Source organism: Aedes aegypti, chromosome 2 (assembly GCF_002204515.2).
Source record: "Aedes aegypti strain LVP_AGWG chromosome 2, AaegL5.0 Primary Assembly, whole genome shotgun sequence".
NCBI lineage: Eukaryota > Metazoa > Arthropoda > Insecta > Diptera > Culicidae > Aedes > Aedes aegypti.
In genome coordinates this window covers 147,742,817-147,758,587 of record NC_035108.1, presented here as the reverse complement: position 1 = coordinate 147,758,587, position 15,771 = coordinate 147,742,817, and the positions used below count along the sequence as shown (strand labels likewise).

The 15,771-nt window shown below is 38.1% G+C and overlaps 2 protein-coding genes across 6 annotated transcripts in view; one reads left to right on the top strand and one right to left on the bottom strand.

The window, feature by feature from the left end:
* LOC5565788 (facilitated trehalose transporter Tret1) overlaps positions 1–5,273 on the bottom strand; it is a 32,049-nt gene extending 26,776 nt beyond the window's left edge. The window contains exon 1 of one of the 5 annotated variants that reach the window (XM_021842671.1): positions 5,166–5,273. The gene's annotated coding sequence lies outside the window, so the exon portion shown is untranslated. Of the gene's footprint in view, positions 1–5,095 lie in introns of all 5 variants that reach the window. The other 4 variants (XM_021842669.1, XM_021842673.1, XM_021842672.1 and 1 more) reach the window with 4 other exon arrangements.
* Positions 1–15,771, top strand: part of LOC5564301 (RING-box protein 2) — a 168,104-nt gene that overhangs the window by 44,006 nt on the left and 108,327 nt on the right. The gene's annotated exons all lie outside the window — the stretch shown is intronic.

Genomic DNA, 15,771 nt, shown 5'->3' with positions numbered 1-15,771 from the left:
ACGTCATATGCAGCCCAGATTCCGCTGTCACGAAACGTCAAATGCTGCCCGTCGTTTTTATGGCTGAGAAAGTGAAAATTATTGTATTCAAAATAAATTTTTATTAAAAACCTCAGCCAGCGGAGCAGTTTTTCCAAAGATGCTGATAAACTTAAACACAAGACTAGTTATTTATAATGTCTGCTACGTTTGCTGGCATGAAATTTCACTCAAAATGCCGTTTATGCTTCGGTGTGATGCAAATGCAATAGTTTTTTTTATTGAGATGGTCATGTGAGAGCTTGAACGGCTCGCACAAGATTGATGTTCACACTGTGTGGAATAAGACAAAAACTCAGCAATCGCAGAAAAAGAAGACCGTCTCCGCGAGTCTCGTCTCAGCTTACAACCAGTGTTGCTTTTGAACGCGTTCAGTTTGCGTTCCAGTTCATTTTTTTTGAACGAGGGATCAAGTAGGCTTGAACATTGATCAGTTCAAAAATTTGAACCCAAAAGAGATGAAAAATGAACGCGTAGATTTGAAGCATATTTCAAAGCAGAAAGATTTCACAAAAGATGTCAAGGAACATTTAAGGTTCCATACATTGTGCGTTATTGAATTGAATGTAGTTTGGAGTAGTGTTTTTATGTTTTGACCTTACTGTGCATTTTGAAATAAACGGGCCGTTCGTGAGCAGCGTCAGAATCTTGCACGAGAGTTCAATGTTTACTGCGCTCACGTGCAAAATTAGAACGCGTTCAGTTCACTTTTGGCTCGCGTTCAGTTTAAAATGCATCACTGCTTACAACCCTTTTTCTATCTCAATTGGCTACGCCAGACAGAACCTTCAAATAATGCTACACGGTTAAAAACAACAGCACAACAATTGAATTCGTGGACCTCTTGACTCAATTCAAAACACTAATCACCATAATTTGAAGAATTCTAACTTTGGATTAGCTCTACTGTCTCTAGCACTAGACTCTGAAGTAAAAAGTCGTTGATTTGTGATACTTTTTATTAGAAGTGAACAACGAATCTATGTACTTGATAATTGTTACATACGCTTTTGCTTAGTATATGTACTAGTGTCAATATAGGATAGATTATTCTTGTTCTTCTGCCATTTTTTGTATGGAAGATAAGACTTTTTTTTTACCAATTTTGTGGAAGTTCAATTGCTCTCAAGCTCAACGTAGGAACATAATGATCAGTTTAAGTTATTATTCTTTATAGATATTCTTTGGAAAAGAATACTTCTATTTCCCCTTTATCAATAACCCAATCACTGTGTATTGACGTAAAAAAGGCACTCTGTGAAACAATCTTGAAATCCCAGTTTGACTAAATGAACTTTCGACCAAATATCATATGCTTTTGAAAGCAATCAATTTATTTTCGATCAAACGTCATTCGACCAAATGACATAGATTCATATTTTCGTTGATTTGATGACATGCTTCTTGTATAAAAGCAATCATTGACAGCTCGTTGTAGAAAGTCATTGAGAATGACTCAATCGCTTTCCACAGATACAAATTGGTTTCGAGGTAACATACAAGACCTGCATTCTGAAGAAGATGGTTCAAATCTGGGTCAGGTGAAAACTTTGATGTTTCAATTTCAATCAACAATCAATACAAGCAACATTGAATTCAAGTGTTGTTTCTTTGATATTATCAAGATTAAACAGTGGTGCAAATCCAAGAGACAAACTGTTGATTTTATCGTGCTATTTTTTTACCGGTCTAGAAGGCTATTATAGGGTTGAACAACACCAGGACTATTGTAAAGGACGAGCTCCTAGCTAAGTTACTCATACACATAAGAAATCCTTTATTGTATCATTTCGAAGATATGGATGAAAGAATAACTACAGGTTGTAGGGTCTCATGTGTCCTAAGAGAGGGCATTGTGGACTGGTGTGCGCCAATTACCGAGAAATACAGGGTGTTCGCAAATTATCCGAACAACAATATATGGGAAAAATCATCTCACAATTAAAACGATATAAAAATCGATGATCGTGTACCTTTTTTAATACATCCATATATTGACACAAAATATAATTTCAAGTAATTTAGAAATTATTGCTTTTTTCTGAGATGGGCGAATTTTAATTTTTCGGAGTCGTTATTTTTGAGGGCCACTAGTCATTTTAGAGATGTTTTCTCTTTTAAATCTGAAATAGATGAAACCAAATTTTCTATTACTGTTTGAAGCAACCTAAAGGTCCTTGGCTTTAAGTTAGACCGGAAATAGAAAATTAATCAGTTCAAATCCTGTGAGTTCCATGGACTTTTATCTTCCGCCAATAAGCTCGAAAAACGGCTCTCTCTAAGACCTTTCAACACTTTTGGCTTGGTTTCACAAATATTTGAAATCTGAAATGTGGAACTTACTGCTAAAGAATATAATAGGTCAATGTATCATACCATGTAAGTTTGCTGAAATTATTCCACTTAATTGCATAGAGCCATGCCTTTCAAAGTTACGGATAATTTGCGGACACCCTGTAATGCTCCTCAATTTCCTTCGCCAAATTCTTTTAGTTCACAAACAATTCCAAAAATTGAACAATACTCAGACATTACAACAAAGTGTCCATCCATTCGGGAAAAGCGGGAAAAACTCGGGAAGCACAAACGACCGGTAAAAATACGGGAAATTGCATTAAAATCATGCATTAGTGCATTAAAATCATGCATTAGTTGTAGGTTGCAAAGATAAAATTGTTTGGCGAATTTCAAAACATTTCTAAGAAACATTTCATGTCGATTCCCAGAAGCAAAAACTCGGGAAGCACAAACGACCGGTAAAAATACGGGAAATTGGAGAACTCACCGGGAAAATATGTATTTCAAACATAAGAGTTCCGGTTTGTTGACTGCATGCTACTCGTATTTTGCATCATGAATAACTTTTGACGAGTTGGTAAAGAAATAGTAAACGAAAAGGGATTTCTGGTAAAATTTAAGGCAAAATACTTGCTAGATTTTCTTTTAGATTCATGGCAAATATTTTATGTGAAAGTTCTTTCAGAGAGATCATTGAATAGGTTATAAGTAGATTGCTAATTAGCTTTTTAGTTGGTTCTAGAAAAGATCCTTGTCTATTTTTGTTTGAAATTTTTGGTCGAAAATATTGGGCATATTTCTTGGGAGATATATCGATATCCAGGACAGATTCATTGAGAATTTCGTTTGTAGGATTTCTGGGGTAAATGATAATACTGATTCTTGATGAAGCCTCGTCTTGATTACTTTATCTATGGCAAAGTTTTTATGAGGTGCCCGACAAGATTGCGTATGGGTTTCTGCATATTTGCAGTGAATTATTCCAATCATCCCCAACGAATCTCTTGTAAGATTTTTCATGAATTTTTGGCAAGATCTTTGATGGATAAAAAAATATCGAGATCCTCTAGGTGTTCTTGATCAGATTTTATTAAGTATATTTTTAGACAGATCTTTGGTAGAATTCTTCGGAGGGTCAATTGCCGATCTATGTTAAAAGTTCTAGTCAGCTTCATAGGAGAACTTTAAAATGTATTTAGAGATATCGTTTCTGTAAAAAACACATCTCTCCTTGGATTCAAACTGAGTTTCAAAAATCGAAAATTTCTCAATGAACCAGCCATGGGCTACGTCTAACGCATAATTCCGAAGGCATTCTTAGAAAGTAAAGTATAAGTCCACGTCTGCTGTTCACGGATACGAGAACGGATTTTTTTCTGTGTATAGGAAATTAAGATACACAAAGAAGAAACTTGTTTATATACTACTAACACCTTTCTGAACTTCCTATGAATTTTAATGGATAGATGGTCGTTTAGATATTTCAATTAATATTTATATCTTTTTGCCCAAAAAACTATGCGATTTTTAAACCACTTTAAGCAGACAGTATTTAATGAATTTGATTAAAAATAGTTCATAAAAAAAGTTAGTTCAAGTCCTTCAAATTTGAACACTTTTTATAAAAAAAAACTAAAATATCAAGTCCTAAGATCATTTTGTTACGAAAAGAGAATCAGTTTTCTGCCATAACGCAAAGAGAGTAACGATGAAGAGAAATCGATGAATGCAGAAAAGCCCTTATGAAAAAACAACACAAATTTATTTATGATTAGCGTAGGTAATAAATCAGAGCTTGTTATTTCATAATCAGTAAAAATTAGAACATGTTTTTATGACCACAAAAATATTAATGTTTATAACAAATATTCAACCGTAATACTTCTTACACATTTTTCCTGGAAACAAACCATGTATATGTCAAATACTTAAACTAACTGACATTCCGTTACATGTGACGATGATAAGCAGAGATTGTTAGAACCAGACGCACTCTATAAGAACGAGAAACAACCGCAATTTCAAATTCAATTCAAGCAATCAAACCTCTTCGGTCAGCTTAGATCCACACAGATCAAATTCAGCTCGATTTCACGTGAGAACCATATTCGGCATTTCCGAAACCAATTTCTTATCAAGTGTCGTAACGGCCTCGACCCAATTCTACACGGGAAAAGGTCAATTAAAAGTATGTTAGGTCACAAATCTTCGAAGGGGAATTTAAAGTGCCTATGATTAAGCGCAATCACAAAGCGGATGATCCATGTCATACATTACACACGACATGGAGCGAATTAGGAAAAGGTCACTGGCACGTGCCCACTAGGAAGCCCATCAATCACAATTAGACACTGATCTTCCCTGCAGCTTAGCATATATGTTAGCACAGCATGTAGGTACTTCTTCCAGTTTGCATGATGGAGGCTGAAACAGTTCTTGCGTAAGACAGTCGTTTAACGTTAGGTGTGAAGAAACGTCCCTTTGCATTGAACAGAACCTCCGGACAAAACTTGCTTTGTTCTACGACCTTCATGCGACACTCTCGATGGTGGCCCGTTTACAAGAGTCACAAACTGTTTGTCCAGAATCAAATCACTAGCGTAAATATTTTCTGTTCTGCTTGTTTTGCGCGAGCTGTAATCTGAACGGAAACGTGATCTTCGGAGCCAACAAACAGAGCAATTTGCACACGTATTGAATGATCTTGAACGGCGAACACTGGAAGGATTTGCTGGGATAATTAGGAGGAAAACTGTACTACGGTTCACTTGGGGCGATTTGCTTGGTTGTCCCAGAACAGAGCCCTACCGATTGGGGGGAACACTCACGAACTCGAGAAGCGCAAGCTTCTTCTACTGACGACGGGATCTATCGATTTCAGCTTAGCGACCGGACGGAGACTGAGCCGTCCTGCCAATCGATGATTGTTTTTATACAACTGATAGTGGCAGATTTAAAAATGCTACTCCTTCGGGGATCGGAGCGAGACGGAATGCGATTCCAACGGCTGTAGGTCCCTATCGCCATATTTCAGCAATTGAAACGTGTGGAATTGACTGCCACTCGTCATCCTTTCCGTTTTCTTCAACCCCTCGGAAGCTCATCGGGGGGAAGATGTTCAGTTGTGGAAAGCGCGAAAAGCCATCACCATAAATGCATTTATTGATGATTTGCAAACGCCGTGCAGAAGGTGCATTCCAATCGACCAACTGTTCACTCAGAAAAAAACGACACTTGCTTTTGAAATTGTCAAATACTGTTTAGAATTTCAAAGTGGGAACATATTTGTTCGAAAGTCTGCGACATGCAGGTTTTTGTTCATCAATAGAGACCGATGTAGGTTGAATCAAACATGAACAGTTGTTTCAAAAGTAAGCTTAAAAACTTATTAAAACTGCAAAATTTAGCTTCCTTTTTTCCATCGTGTCACGTCACCAAAGGATATCGAAGTCCTTGTTGAGATAGGTATCGTTCGGTTGCGATAATCGCGCGAGGCAGCAATCGAAATAACTCAACTTCGGCACACCTTTCCAAGGCACAGGTGGTGTTGGAAAACTTCCCCAAGTAGCCGGATCTTAAAGTGGATACGATAGATCTTAACTGCTCGGATGCACGCACGTGTCGATTGGCCACTGTAGTCTCTTCTAATCGTAGTTGAAATATGAAAATAGAATAATCAAACGTTACCGTTCGTCGCGGCCGTTGGTTGTTTGAAGATTGATTTACGGTTATTCGAAGCGGAGTGTAGAACACGAGCCTCTGGTATGCACCTGATCGGAAAGTTTATGACCCGGCAAGCAATGCATCCGCAGATTAGTAGTTGGCACTTAGTTTTCCAGTGTATTTTTAGACTCGAGATAATTGCATTAGGTGAGAAAATTATTCAATTTGGGTTTTCGTTAAATTAGATGAGCTTAGCCAATGGGGCCATGGAAGAACAATGCCCCCCCCCCCCTTGGCCGATGAAAAGTAAAATCAACATTTACTATTTTGCTACGGAAATTTATTGAATGTTCGATTCTTTCAAATATGGTCTATTATAATTCTAAAATATTTGCGCCATGATTAATATCTTAATCACCAAAAACAAAGTTCATCAATAGACTCAATCACCAATTTTCTGAAGGTCGTCAGTCAGTCGAAATGACAGCCTTAAAATCCACAGCAGAATGAAAGAGAGGCGGACAGAAAATAGCCGGATGTGAATAAACTTTAGTAATCCAATGACTATTTTGATTTTTGAGTGTACAATGAATCTGTGGCCGCTGGGCACATATCTAGCCCAGCAAGTCGTGAAAATTTTGCTCAAAATATGATCCTCAAATTGATCCGTAATTTTACCTGGATTGGCAATCCATAATCAAAGAACATTTCAGGTTTTATCATAGTTTTATAATTGACTAGAATCTTAAAACCAAAATTGTTACTAGGGTAAGTACGTCTGAGCAAACTCATACTCCATTCTATTCTGGCAGACATAAATTCTACCATCAATCGCTCATCAAGCAAAGTCAAAGACGCTTCTTATCGAAATTCGTCCAGTCCAGTGACGTTCACTGGTCACGCATTAATGGACAAGAATCTACACAAGAAAGCACATACTGTGGTACCACATTTACATAGACACAGAAGCAGAAGCGACGCTCACTGGTAGTTCATCTAAATAGAATAACGTTTTTAACGTGCGGAGGGAGGCACGATCACGTCGTCGGTAGATGTCTCAAACGGTGACGCAAATTCTACGCCATTGGCAGTTCTGGATCTGCCTTGGCGCCTTGAAACATGTCGTCGAATACGCCGAACAGGAGGTTGAGGTCGTCAATGACACGAGATCCTCCAACAGTCTTATCGCAGTGAGAAATCCCCATCCCCAAGTATTGTTCTGTATGATTTATTAAGCAGGGTTTGAATACTTGTTCCGTTTGAAATTGGCAGTTGTTGGTTTCTTAAGTGATTACTATTAGGCACCATGATTGCACATTTTCGCAAGATGATCTACATGCAATAAAGATGAATCGACATGAAACGTATATGCAAAAAACGAAAACTACCATGCGAAACTCAAGATTTGATCCCTACCTGAGTCCAGATGAAGATCGGATTGGTGGTCGGTCGGTACACTTCGAGCTTTGGCTTGCCGTCCTCCGTGATTTGTCGCACGAAGGGAACGGCGGTCCGAATATTTTCTTCCTTAGTGCCCATTCCATCTCGAAGAAACGTATGCTTTTGTTGCTTTTGCGCGAGTCGGTACTCATCGACTTCGCCTGTTGGAAATGTTTCCGCGAGGAAATGTAATCTTCGTCCTCGCTCGATTCTAGGTCCTGAAAATGGCAAGATTTTTTTGAAATTGCGTCAAGGCTTGATCGGACTGCGCTCGGTTTACTTTCAAGTCGATGATAACGGGCTTTGTGATATCGGCGTCTATCTTGAGCAACGAGGTCGACGGTTCGAAGTCTTCTTCACTGCTGGACGGCGTCGGTTCCTTCTCAAACTTGAACGAAATGTGTCGAGCGTCGAGGCTCTTGTGCTTCCGCTCCTGGAACTGTTTGCGCTGGCCCTCGAAGTCGTCCTCGGAGGACGACGCTTTCAGCAGCTCCTCGAGCACCTTGGAACTTTGGACGTCCAGGGAAACATGCTTTTTGCCCTGGAACTGGCGGCGGTTGTCGGCAGCGAGCAGATGCCGGAGCTCCTGGAAATAGAGAGTAGGAATAGGTTCATTAAAATCAATTTTCAAACATCAATATGCCTAGTCTATAAAACATATTATCTTGTATTTTAATATCACTGGCTGTGAATTTTCTCTGATTCTAAGATTTACTAAAGATTTACCGTGGATCTTGCAACAACTTCGTTATAAATCTCTATAGGATTTTGTAAAATTGATTTTACATCATTAATACAGCTAGTTATATAAATTAAGGTAAAGATGAATCGAAGCCAAAGTTCAAACTTTCTAGCGCACGGATCTGGAGAACCAAACATCCGTTTGAGCTGAAAATCTAATCAATTGGTCACCACCAGCTAGTGATCGATCGATTGAGTTTTCAGCTCAAACGGGTGTTTGGTTCTCCAGATTTGTGCTTTTGAAAATTTGAAGTTTGGCTTCGTTTCATCTTCACCTTAATCTATCCATATATTCTTCGAAGGATTTGTCTAGAAATATACGGGTAAGATTCAAAGACACGTTCACGAAGTCTCCCTGGAATACTTCAAGGTTTCGCTCAAACGATAACACTAGGCATTACGCCTGGGGCTCCACTAGGTACTATCCAAAAAGTACACCTAATATAAAGGAAGGGTGACAAAACTACCGGTGTGAGAACTACCGAGCGATCACTAGTCTTAACGCAGCCTACAAAATGCTTTCCTAGATCATGTTCCGCCATCTATCGCCGCTAGCCAGCAGATTTGTAGGAAGTTGTCAAGCCGGTTTCGTACACGGGCGATCCACAACGGAGTAAATCTTTATGTTGCACAAGATCCTCTAAAAATGCCGCGAATATCAAGTTCCTACGCATGGTCGATTTTTTGAAGAAGTTCTAACCAAGAGTCTTGGAGGATGTCCTAGGGAAAATGGTGGAACAATCACCGGATAAAATCCTGGAGGACTCAGAGCTTTCGTGAAAAATATCTAAAAGAATCTTTGAAAGAATTTCAGATTATCTCTGAATTAGTCTATTGGCAAAAGCCAGGTTGCATTCTTTAGATATCCAAAACAAAATTCTTTGATGAATTCTTCAGGAAAGTTCCCGAAGGGATGGGAAATAATCATTAACCTTCCTTACGCAATAAAAAAATCTTCAGAGGTTCTTTTAGAGATATCGTAAGGAGGAATACCTTCAGGGGTTCCTTCATAAATTCCCCCAGTAAAATCTTTGCTAGGCTTCTCCCAGAAATTTCTCCAAGGATTCCTCCTATGTCTGTTTCAGGAATTCTTACAGAAATACTCCGGAGACTTCTCCAGGGACTTATCAAACGATTTTCATTTTGGTATGGTCTTCCTTTAGACTTTAGAGAATCCTATAGATACAGGAACTTCTCTTAAGGGATTATTCCAGAAAAATCTCTAAAAGGGTTCTTGTGGAGATATCTTCTCCAGGAGTTACACTAGGACAATCTCTTCAAGGATTTCTCAAGATTTTCCTCCGAATATTCCTCTAACGGATATATACAAAGATATTCCCAAGTAGTCCTCTCAAGATTCGTCCAGGAATTATTCCGGATACTCTACTAGGATTTCTCCACGGATCGCTTCACTGATTCTACTAGGAATTCCTTCAGGTGTTCTAAAACTCACGAATTCCTCAAGAATTTCTTCCAAGAATTCACTCAGAGTAACCACCAGGAAAATCGCTACGTGACTTACTCCAAAGATTTCTCCAGATAATCCTCCATTGATTCCCCAAGGATTTGTTCTGGACCTGAAAAAAAAAACTCCGAGGATTTCTTCAAGAGCTCGTCTTGAAGTTCCTCCAGAAATTGAATTCCTGCTGAAATTTCTCCAAGTAAAATTTATACAAAAATTCCTCCAGTAAAATCTTTACATAAATTCTTTTTAGAAAATCTCTTCATAAATTCCTCCAGAGATTTCTCCTGGGATTTCTCCAGAAATATCTCCATTGATTCCTCCAAGGACTATTTTGGGGATTTCTCCAGAAAAACCTCTACAGCGTTTTCCAGGGAATTCTCTAGACATTCTGCCATCAAAATCTTTACAGTGTTTCTTCTCAGGATACCTCCAAGGATTCTCCAGGGACTCCAGTAGTCCGGGAGTCCTTCAGTAATTGATTTATATAATCCTTCAGAGATTCCTACATGAGTTTTTCAAGAAATTCTCTACTGGGATTCCTACAGAGCTCTCCAGCTTTTTCGTTAGAAATTTCTCCGAATATTGCTTCAGAATCCAGAATCTCTTGAAATTGTACCAGGGATGAGCTGGTAAAAATCATATTTGATGTTCAAGGGCTTTCTTTCGGAATTCCTCCTGAGATTTCCTCAGGAATCCCTCCATAGGCTCCTGCAAGAATTTCTTCAGGGGTTATTCAGGTATGTAAACGGGTATTCCTCTAGATTGTTTCTAGAGGTTTTTTTTCAGGTAGTGCTCCAGGAAACCCTCCAGAAATTTATCCAGGGATTTCTTCAAAAACTACTTCAAAAAGGAGTTTCTGGAGGAATCTCTATTAAAAAAAAATTGCGCGGTAAACCTTCGAGGAATTCTTATTCTTCTTGATGAAATCTCTGTGGGAATTCATGGGTGAATCTCTACAGGAATTTTAACATGAATGCTGAAGAATCCCCTGAGGATTTTTTGGAAGCCCAGAACTAATCTCTGGAGAAATTTAAAAAAATCCTTAGAATAATTCATGTAGCGATTTACCTGGAGATATCTCTTAAGTTTCTATCGCTAATTCTATTAATCGTTTTCTCAACCGCATACAAAACTATTTAACTTGAAAAGCTTTGGATGATTATGGATCAAATACGTCTTCCCGAGTTACAAGTTTTGTGTGAAGATATCAGTGGCAAACAATTCTAAGAATATATTTTTTCCTCAATTACTAAAGCAGTGGTTTTATACGAACAATCTTCTGCAGTCAATTATCCAGGTTTTTTGTAAAGTCAACAATCTCTCCCTCCAACATTTCCTTCTGGTTCCATCAACAACCAAACTCACCTTAATCAGCTGGTTCTTGTGCTCGGAGGTACTGTGGCTTTTGTGCTTCTGGAAGTGCTCCCGCTGCTTGCGAAAGCCCTCATCGGTTTCATCGAACCGGTCCTCCTGGTCGAAGGATACCCGCGACCCCTTGAGTGAGGATTTGCTCTTGGCCTTCGCTTCGCCCACTGCCGGCGGAGACTTCTGGCCCGGTGGCGGCGGATCCAGGAACGGGTTCGTGTCGTCCGTTTCCAAGATGGGACTGAAGGTGCGCTGGGCTCCCACCCGAGGAGTACTGTTCAGGTCTTCGGCGTTCGTATCCAACACGATCGTATCCAAGCTGGTGCCCGTGGTCGATGTGGAAAGAGATCCTTCTCCGGTGTTGACACGCTGATAGCCGTACTGGAGGGGATCGCGTGTGTCATCCTGTTGAGTTGAAGAAAAAGACGTTCATGAGTATCGATTAAGTGTTCGAGGAAGGATAAGAATACCCAAATCCTGAGTTTGCATTCCATTTTTCGCTATCCCAACTTTAATCATGTTAAATGAAAATTTCTTCCTGAAGAGCATTGAACTCTTTTTGAGCAACCGAGCTTTGCTAACTATGCTTCCCATAATGTTGTAAATCCGGTAATAACCCATTGACCGTTGATTGTTCTATTTTCGACATACATCTTGGGTTACAAACATGACCTTTCGAACCCATTCCCCAATCGCTCCAACCAGATTCGAGCTGGTAGCAAGCAAACATATTTCCGGAATACCACAAGTAGTCACCAATCAGAATTGGTTCGAAGCGGTTCGAGATCAGCTGCTAGACGAGTGCTCGGACCGAATTACGTTGGCAAACAAGCGGGATTGCAGGCGGGATCAAACGGAATGAACACCACCAGTGGCTTATCAGCAAACGTGGCCACCCCGGTAATCAGTAAACGTGGTACAAACAGTTTACAAATCCAATCCTCTTGCTCTGCTTTCCTGCTGGTAAATAAGGCAGCATCAACAATCGTAGTGACTTGGGGGAGCAAAACAAAACCAGAATGCCATCCATCATATACGTAATGCTGTTTTCATAAAAGATGAGAAAGGCGCAATGTGACTTCCTACTACTTGGAGCAACGGAAAGCCTTTTTGTCAAGTCTTCCTGGAGAATATAACTTAAACTTTTCAGTGCGCATCTTCGTACTGTGCGTACACGAATTCTCTCTGCTCTTGGAAGTTTTTTTTTAAACTACCACAAACGGGGCTTCTTTTGACATTATGTTCACATTCTTGATTTTGAGAATTTGTAGCTCTAAGAATAATGGATAGATTTCTTTAATTCTTGCATATATATAAGTTGTATATATACGTAATCAATGTGCAAAATATGAGGCACATTCATCAATACATAAAAAAGTTGCTCTAATAGCGAAAAAAATGTGTCCTTCAAGACAAAAAAGGGGCTACTTTGGTCACTTTTTGAAATCAATACGTTTTGATAATGAAATGATTTTTCACCAACAATTTCAAACTGATTCTATTGATTATTGTCCATTGTGGTGTTTTCGAATGTTTTCCAGTCATAAACATAATTTAAAAAATTGTAAAGTTTGAAAAATTTACACATACCTGTACCATACTTTCCATAAAAACATGCTTTTCTAAAAATTATGAATAGTATGTTTGCATGATGATATTTCAACTTTACTTCCTTCTAAATGTCAGCCAATAATGCTTGTACTTGTGATAATGCCCTGAACATTTTCAAGTTGATGCAAACGAATGGTGTAACTACCAAGTACTGCGATGAATAGCTTTGTACAGAAACATTCGTTCTGATTCTTGGTGTTATATGAACGATATGTAGAAGAATCTAATTAATTCCTGTAACTAAGAGTAATTTTCACTCAAATTTCGATCCATGAAGTTTATGAAAAATGATTCACAAGATCATAAACAATTAGAAGTTTGCTTTTGCTAGATGCATTTTGGTTCTCAATAGCTTTGAGATGGTGTGAGAGTAGTTTTTTTAGCAGCTGAAGGATGCCAGCAGATTCAGGTAAAATATGAGCGAAAAATATGTTTTAAAGATTATTTAGTGAGTTTATTGTTTATACGAATTGAATTATATATGTTTTATAATTATTCACTTTTATTTATCCTTTTATATATTTTTATTGTGTTGTAAATTATAGAAAACAACGCTTTATAATAAAATAAGACTCGTAAATTAAGGCATTTGGTCATTTATTTTTATAAAAGAACAACTTTTAACATAAAACAATCACAAATTTCTTCAAAACATGACGATTCGATAATTTGTGGTGTTCCCAACAACTTTCCACGATATGTGAGAAATTCAAACAATGTTTACATAGCAAATGTTTTGTATCTTGTAAATATTTAATAGACGTTTTTGATACATTTTCTTGGTTATCCTGTAATTGTTGATGTTGTTCCAAAAAATATTCATGTCTGATTGTAGAGCATATATTGGTTAATAAAAGTGCTGAAGACAAAAAATGGCTCAGATAAATATTTATGCTAGAAATAAATCCAAAACGTGAGTGTCCAAAGTAGCCCCCGGAATCAAAATTAGCCCCGTCTGACGGTACCTGAAGTAATAAAACAGTACAGTGAATCTCTGAATTCACAACTTCCTTCCAAAATGTGGGATTTAAAACTTTCACTAAACGTGGCAAGAATGGAAGAAGTTACGTTTCTCCGGAATGCGAACTTTCTTCCAAGGGTGAAATGGATAATGTTGATAATTGCATCGAAATGAGCAATCAGTTCGATGCTCTAGACAATTTTTCCGAACACCAAATCGAAGCAGTCTCTAGCCCAGGCTCTTTGATTTAAGTGAGGAAGCAAAGAGTGCCGCCTATCATGGTCAGTTGTTCCGAATTTGGGGGATCTAGGCAGGAGATCTCGAACTCCATTAGGGGAATTAAGGTTCCTTCCAAATCGTAAAGAAAGGAGACTGTCGTGTTTTGCCGAAAACTCTTGGAGATCGCGAATTTCTAATCCAACATCTTGTAAACATGAAGCACAATTTTTAACTTATGACGATAACTTTGAACGTTTGTTCAAAGTCGCCTTGAAAGATCACTCAAGTGACTATAAGTCACCTGAAAAGATCAAAAATGTATAAACTATTAACTTGGATTTTCCCCAGTCTTAGTAATCATTATGAAAAAGCGAACTCAATCTGGCATTCTTCGGAAAGAGCTTTCTCAAGAATATCATTTAGTTCACTTTAACAAAAGTGATGTAAATAAAATTAAAGCTTTAAAGCTAAATAGAAAAAGCAAGACTTATATTCGATGTCCATGTGACATGGAAACAATTCCAGAAACCTGGAGGAAATTTTTTAAAACTCTACTTAGTGCCGTCAGTGTCAAAAGTGAAGTCATGGTACAAAACATTGCCGCATGGATGCTAAATGCATGATTTGCGGAGGTGCTTCTCACGATAAGTACGTCTGTCCTGTGAAGGATGATACCACAAAGTTTGTATGCGCAAATTGCGGGGCCAACCGTAAGTCTAACTTTTGGGATTGCCCTTCGCGCAAACGAATCGTCGAGCCTCTTTCCAGGCAGATAAACGATAACGTTACTCCAACAATGCTCATTTTTCAGTTAGCGAACGCTTGCTAAAGAATCATACCCATCAAGTAAATTATAATCATGCTCATGGGCATTGCACTACCGTACACCCCCGTTAATTTGAACGATACCTCATGCAAACCATCGGGGTTCATTTTTAATTTGAACATCTAGTCACCCTAGTAACGTGTTTCTGGTCACCTCTTTCACTGTTTTGTTTTTATTCTGCGTTCCGTTCCACAGCGTTCCATTTCACTTTACTCCGTTCCATGAGCTAAATGACGTTTGAACCATTTTTAATCTGAACGATGTGCAAATTAGCGGGGTACAAATTAAAAAGTGTTCAGATTAAATGTGGTCAAACCAACGGGGGTACTCGGTACTCTTCATCTGTCTCAAAAACGTGAAAAGAGGCCAATTTCAACGCACTCGCGATCCTGCTTTGAGAAGTATATGGCAGGATCTGTAGAAAAAAAAAAATGATTTTCTCAATTAAAAACAAAACTTTTGAAATTAAAATTTCTCAATAGGACACTGCAGCTCTAAGCCCTTTGAGAAATTATCTATAATTTTGAAAAAAAAACATCAGAAGCTAATTGCGGCATTGAAAAAAAAAACAAATTATCACTAACTAATTGCGAAAAAGCTCAAAAAAATCTATGCAGTTTGAAAGCGCGCACAATTTTAATTTAGGACTTACTAGTCCAATAGAAAATCAAATTTCTTAGGATTTTGAAAACATTCTCAATCAATAAAAAGTTTTCAAAAATTCCAGGGAGACTGGTTTGGAAGAAGTGAGAATTATTATCAAAAAAAAATCAATACTATAGAAGCTCTTGGCGATGATGGATTTTTTTTTATCCTTATCAAAAAACTTCCAGAGAGTAGCTTATCATTCTTTGTTGATATATTTAACAGATGTTTTTAGTTGGAATATTTTCTTGACAAATGCCAAAGTTGTACCAATTTTAAAACCGGACAAAAATCCTGCAGAGGCTTTCAGCTATCCTTTAATCAACCTGCTTTCTTCCATCAGTAAACTTTTTGAGAAGGTCATTTTGAACAGAATGATGGTCCCCATCAACGAAAATTCATTTTTTGCCAATGAACAGTACGGATTCCCCGATGGACATTCGACCACTCATCAACTTTTGCGTGTAACAAATTTGATCCGTTCCAACAAATCTAAAG